The 6,452-nt window shown below is 43.1% G+C and overlaps 1 long non-coding RNA gene across 1 annotated transcript; it reads left to right on the top strand.

The window, feature by feature from the left end:
• Window positions 1-530: 530 nt before the first annotated feature.
• Window positions 531-4,229, top strand: LOC129755778 (uncharacterized). The gene is made up of 4 exons (XR_008739328.1): window positions 531-2,619; window positions 2,685-2,758; window positions 2,827-2,906; window positions 2,978-4,229. It is a non-coding gene; the product is annotated as an uncharacterized LOC129755778 (long non-coding RNA).
• The last annotated feature ends 2,223 nt before the right edge of the window (window positions 4,230-6,452 follow it).

The following is a 6,452-nucleotide window of genomic DNA, read 5'->3' as shown; positions in this document are numbered from 1 at the left end:
TACCATGTGAAGGACATCAAACCCGATTAAACATTCAAGCTATGTAAGCAACAACGCTGACCATAAGCTCACTCGGAGCACAAAACACGAAAGGGAGAAGGCTGAAGGACCAACATCATCTTTGAAACCTCGCCCCCAACAACTCGGAGTAAATTATGCAGAACTCTTCCATTCGAACTACTCAACGGAACACAGCGGATGCTAATTCGTCACTAGGACATCGACGAACACCACGAAGTAGGCCTTTATGAAGGAGACAACGGCCTTGCGCGGGACCAGCGTCGGCTGAATGGATTCTGAGAACTCTGCCAGGAAGTTCGTCAGAATTTGGAGAGGGCTGGCAACCTTGCGTGGGATTGCCGCCACTCATTGTCCAGAATGCAATCCTGTCATCTGAAGCAGCGTAGCAGCGCTGGGGATAGTAGTACTGGTGAGCCACTGTAGCCAGGCGCTACACACCATCGCAGAGAACCCATCCAGGTTCGGGATATTGGAATGTTCGGAAAGTCAAGTACAGCAGCTCCAAACACCACGTCGCTGCAATTTAATAGGATTGTCAGGACATCAAGAAGAGGATTCAGCACCATAGAATACAGTTAAGCGAAGAAGTTGTGAGGAGTAGACATCATGACGGCCGCTACTACCATATCGACTATCTCTCGCTAACTGTCAAAAGCCACACGCCCAAAATCTAGCTATGACCGCTACCCAAGGTAGTCGACAAGAGCCTCTCGAGGTCAAAACACGCCAGTCGTTACTACAACAACTAGGAGATTATCCACCAACTCTAACAATCTCCGAATCAATACAAAACCTTTAGCTATGACCACAGCCAAAGCCTGTCAACCAAGCGCAACAGCGCAGGAAACACCGTTAGGCCGATCGGGAAAAATCGTGCATCTGGAAAACGCAGTGAGCAATATCTTTCATCTACCTCCTCGTGAGTACAGTAACAAGTCTAGCTATGTCCACTACCCAAGGTAGTCAACAAAATCATCGTCGATGCAAAAACACGTCTATCGTCACCACCACCTCATCTGCCATGCTCGACGACTCCGGAAGAAGGCGCCGTCTGAAGGAGATCATTCGCAGCAGCATCAACATCCGATTTTGTCCCACAAACACGAACACTGCTTAACAAGCACTGTATCAACAGGACAACGCCCAGTGTTGCTTGAAAGAGGTTGCAAGTTTTCTTTTGACTTTCTCCTAGTCCGGAGGACCATAATTCGACCAAGCATCCTGGATGAAAGAAGAACCGAATAGTGACATCTATAAACAATCCCGATTACGACAACCCGATTAAGATTACCCGATTGAGACAACCTTCAACCAATCATGAACTCCCAATCAAGACCACCCGATCAAGTCCACCCGATCAAGTCCACCCGATCAAGACTACCCGATCAAAAACAACCCGATCAAGACTACCCGATGAAGACTACCCACAACCAACCAAGACGACCCGATCAAGACTTAACCGATCAAGACTATTTTCAACCAACCGATCAAGACTTCCCGATTAAGACTCCCGATCAAGAAATTGGTCGTTGAAACAAAAAACAATCTCCCAACATCCCCTATAAAAGCCAAAAGACCTACTACGGTCAAAGCCATTAATACACAATAGAACATCGTTTAGAATAAGTGCCGACAGTAAAACTGTCTTCTATAAATGCGAAATCGTATTAAAATCGTATGTTAAGGATCATGCACAGTTGTCAAAGGGGGTTGCCAAGACAATTCAAAAGGAACGCGATCTGGAGGCGCGGTAAAACCTCTATCTTGGGCTCTTCGTAACTTAGAGGACTAAATCCCTCTCTTCCCTAGACTTCTGTTGCTTCGTTTTAACCAGTATACCAGTACCGCCTAGTATGTTTCGTTAAGTCCTACTCGTAAGATCTCAGTCATTCTTCATTACAATGGCTATTAGATCTAGGATATTTGTAAGCTGCTAAAGTGGGAGTAATATTGTTGAATTTTCTCAGAGTTCGATGGAAAAATCTGCCACATTTGCTGGTACCTACCGACACAATCTGCCATAATTCGATGGCTTAGAGTTGTAGTTGTATTTGGACATTTGCCAAAATTGTTGGTATCGAGTACCGTTTGTATTGAGTTTGTTTATTGAGCCGGAGACACCTATAGAGAAGGTGATAAGCTTCCGAGATTGGATCGGAAAGTAGTCGTTGAACTCCATCGAATTTCTAGAACAGGATAAGAAATTTTCATGGATCCCTGTCATGATCCATGAAAATTTCTGCCTAAGCAGCAATGTTGTGTTACAATTTAAATTTCATTTGATGTTTCTAGTCCTAAATAATATGATACGATAATTTGGCAACCAAAAAACCCATCCCCATGTTGATAATTCATAGCGTGTCGTTAAAATTTACCCAAAAACACGACAAAATACTCGGCGTGTAAAATACACGGTATTTCACGTTTAGCGTGAGCTGGAAAACCCGGGAAATGTCATTATCATTTCCGTCCGGGTGCGAATAAGAAAAACGATCGCCACGAGAGCGAAGTGTAGCGAGGTAGTGTTTCACACAGGAAAATCGGAGGAAAATCGGAGGAAACCCGCAAACGACAGCTCCTCAGCACTGAAAGGAAAAGGTATGTTAAATTCGAGCGGGCAAAGTGCCGTAAAATTAACAGAAAACGCGTATGTTTCGCTTTAGCTCCGACAAGGCGCATACCAGCCACGCGGCACGTGCTCGCGGAAGAAGCGTAGAGGGCAGAGCCCCACTGGAAGGTGAGACACCTAACTGACCTAACAAACTAATGGTTTAGTGCTAATACCATTCTATTCACGGCTTCTAGGTGCACACACGCCCACCTAAAAGGGTAAATTCGAGCTCAAGACTGCGGAAAAGAAAAAGAAGAACAAGAGGGTCGCTCAGGTAAGACACCACCTTCGAAAAAAAAAAGCCTGCAACCTTTTCCTCTAACAAACGCCTTATGTCCAACACAGGCGGCCTTCTTTTATCCACCATCAAGCACCTTCGAGGTTTCCATCGATTCCTGCAACTTTTGCCGGAGGAAAGGTGGCATTTAGCCATTCAGCATCTCCGGAACTCTCGGCTATAACTGCCAGCCTCGCCTCGGCCACAACGTGCCCGCGCTGGCAACTTCAAAGGTGGCAATTAGCCATTTAACATCACCGGGAGTCTCGGCTACAACTGCCTGCCTTCTCTCGGCTAGAACGCACCCGCGGTGCAACATCAAAGGTGGCGTTGAGCCACACAGCATCCTCGTAGAGACACTTTGTTTCTAAGGCTCCCGTAGGCGTAGCATCTATTGTGGAAATTAGCCATTCGACTTCACCGACAGTCTCAACTGCACCTTTCGGCTGCACCTGCAGCGGTGCAATCAACTGTGGCATCTGACCACTTATTGTCATCTGCAGCTTCAACTGCACTTTACGGCTGCACCGGCGGTCGTGGAATCAACTGTGGCCTTTGGCCATCCACTAACATCGGCAGTCTCGGCTCTACTCATCGACTGCATCTGCGGTCGTCGCATCAACGGTACCATTTGGCCACTCATCTTTGGCAGTTTCAATTGCACTTTTCGACTGCATCCGCGGTCGTTACATCAACTGTGGCATCGGGCCACCTATCATCATTGGCAGCTTCGACTGCACTTCTCGGCTGCACCTGCAGTGGTGCAATCAACGGTGGCATTTGGCCACTTACCATCATCGGAAGTTGCGACCGCACTTTTCAACTACACCCGCTATCGTCGAATCGACTGTGGCATTGGGCCATTCATCATCAACGGCACTACTCGGCTACATCGCGGTCGTCGCAACAACGGAACACATCGGTAAATTCATTTGGGGCATGATGCCGGAGGCGGCGAGAGGAGGTTTGCCCACACCAAGGCGGAAGAGGAAAAGCTTCGTGGCCACTCAGTGCGCTGCAGCGCCTTCATGGAGAATGCCGTAAGTTAAATAGAATCTGAATGAAAATGCTATGGGGGAAATGTGGGTAAAATGTTGCAAGATCTATAAAGAAACTCAAATTTAAAGTTATCGAGCGTTATTAATTTCGTAGCTTCGACTACGGTAAGCAATCCGTCACAAAGTGAATGGATGTCGGATGAAACTTGGAGGATGGTCGATGATCGGAGAAAGGCGAAAGTCGGAATTGAGCAGGCATGTACCGCCCGCATAATTGAGGATTGTTACCAAACAATTTCCTCAATAGTCAAACGAAGATTTGATAAAGTGTAAAAAAACGTTTAGCAAACGATTATGGAAATCGTTAAATACATTCCTTGAATAGTGAAAACTAAATTGATTATATTTTAAATATGTTGTTAGGTTATGTAACTGTTAAAAACCGTTCAGACAGTTGTATGGAAAAACTTTTCTACTAACAGTCCGGTTAAGATCCAAAATCTGCTTATGGAAAACGTATCCCGTTCATCAAACTATATGGGAAACAGTTTTTTCTAAAAGTTCTCTTGTAACATAATGTTTACAGTAACAGTTTTGAACGGGTCTGACACATCGTTCTTCCAACGTTATGCAGACTTCTCTCCAAACCGTTTGTAACAAGGCACCCACACATGCAGATTATTTGTTTACTTTTTTCGAAATGAAAACACAAAATGTAGTTTTGAAAGCAATAATTTCAATTTATTTCTTCGTTTCACAATTTCACAGTCTCACTTTTCTCCTCTTCCATATTATCTTGCTCCTGGAACGGCTATTGGAAATGTAGGGCCGTTTAATTCGCTTCCGGAAGAGAAAGTTGGTGGTAGTGGCCCCATGATTCCTTCGCCCAAAGTTGAATATTCTGCGGGAGTTGTAAAACAGCAACTGGTCTAGTAAAAAACACCGAGAAAGGATCAGCTGGATGGATTTGATGGTTTTTGTTGCGGAAATTCATAGTTTCCCCCAGACAGCAGATTAAAATTTTTGCAGCCGCCATTTCATGTGAAGTCGATGACTACCTGAAAATGAAAAACGGTGGAAAAAACTAAAAGCAATAACAATGTATTAAACTTACGTGATGCGTTTTATAAATGTTGCGCAGGTTTATTTTTTGAATTGCGATTATCTAAACGCGCGAAACCGGCGGACGGCTGGAGGAACGTAACTCGATTCCGAAGCAAAAAATTGTTGACGGTTCGGTTCAGTGGTGCCAACCATACCGATACACTTAGAAATACATAAATATTTGTTAAAAAAATATTTTTTAAGTGTTTGATAATTTCTCTGAGAGTAATATTCAGGTTCAATAAAACAAAACTTCGGATATTAAAATCATGTGATTCGGGTTTATAAACATATAAGTTCTATCTCTTTCGAAAAAAGAAATATATTTTTTAAGATTTTACTCTCAAAAACACATGGGCTTGTGATATAGCTCATTGGCAAGTCAGGCTTCCTAAGTCGATGTCCGTATCCAGCCTAAGATTTAACATCGAATAAAGTTGTACCGGGTAAGTTTTTGAATAACTGTCCACCTTTTGAATAACTGCAAAGTTTAAATTAAGTCGCGAATGTCATAAAAATGGTAAACGACTATAATCGAGAAAGGAAAAACATCACAAATTAGGATTTTAGAGTATCAAATAATATTATGTTAATTTCATTGAATAAAAATAAATAAGTAAACATGAACTATTATGCTTATAAATATTTTCATATTTCAAAACCAAGCAAAAAGGGGCCCCTAAAATCAGATGTAATGTAATGACTGGAATTTGCGACTAGACTATTAAAATACTTGCTCAAATGATTTTCATGATGCATGATTGATTCTTTTAAACTGTTGTTTTGTACTAATTAAATAAAATGTAGAATAACGTGCATTTTCTAGGAAGGATATTTTCCATATTTTCATAAATGTGTACGAATTTTGTGCGAAATCATCTGGCATCTCTGATCGGCGTTTCGTTCATTTTTGACGTAAATATGGCAGAAGAAATGGACGATATGGGTTACGATTAGAGATCATTTTGACGATTATAGAAATATAGAAGGAAATCGTTATTACCATTCTTTCACCTTTCTAGATACCATCACTTTTTCACGTGAACGTTCATGTTTTGTTTTTATCGTTCTCGAGGTAAGTTTTATAGAACAGCTACGTTTACAGAGACAATCACTGTTTCTGAAGCCGTGGATGTATAGTATGGACTGTTTCAGATATAGTTTTTTAGTATGCGTGCGGGTCAGCCAAAGCAGCCGCCCGCTTACGATATGCGGAGCTGGAAAAGGCAGTTAAACGAGCCTGTAGACGAGACAAGAGAGCCTGGACAAACTCCCTAGCCGAAGAGGGGGAAAGAGCCGCCGCCAATGGAGATATCCGATTACTTTATGACATTTCTCGCCGCCTCAATGGTGCAAGGACTAATGCAAGAATGCCGCTGAAAGACCGAGCAGGTCAGTTCAGATCAGCTCAAACGATGGACTGAGCACTTCGAACAACTCT

Source organism: Uranotaenia lowii, chromosome 3, assembly GCF_029784155.1.
Source record: "Uranotaenia lowii strain MFRU-FL chromosome 3, ASM2978415v1, whole genome shotgun sequence".
Taxonomy (NCBI): Eukaryota; Metazoa; Arthropoda; class Insecta; order Diptera; family Culicidae; genus Uranotaenia; species Uranotaenia lowii.
The sequence above is the reverse complement of the archived record's forward strand: the minus strand, read 5'-3'. Positions and strand labels throughout refer to the sequence as shown.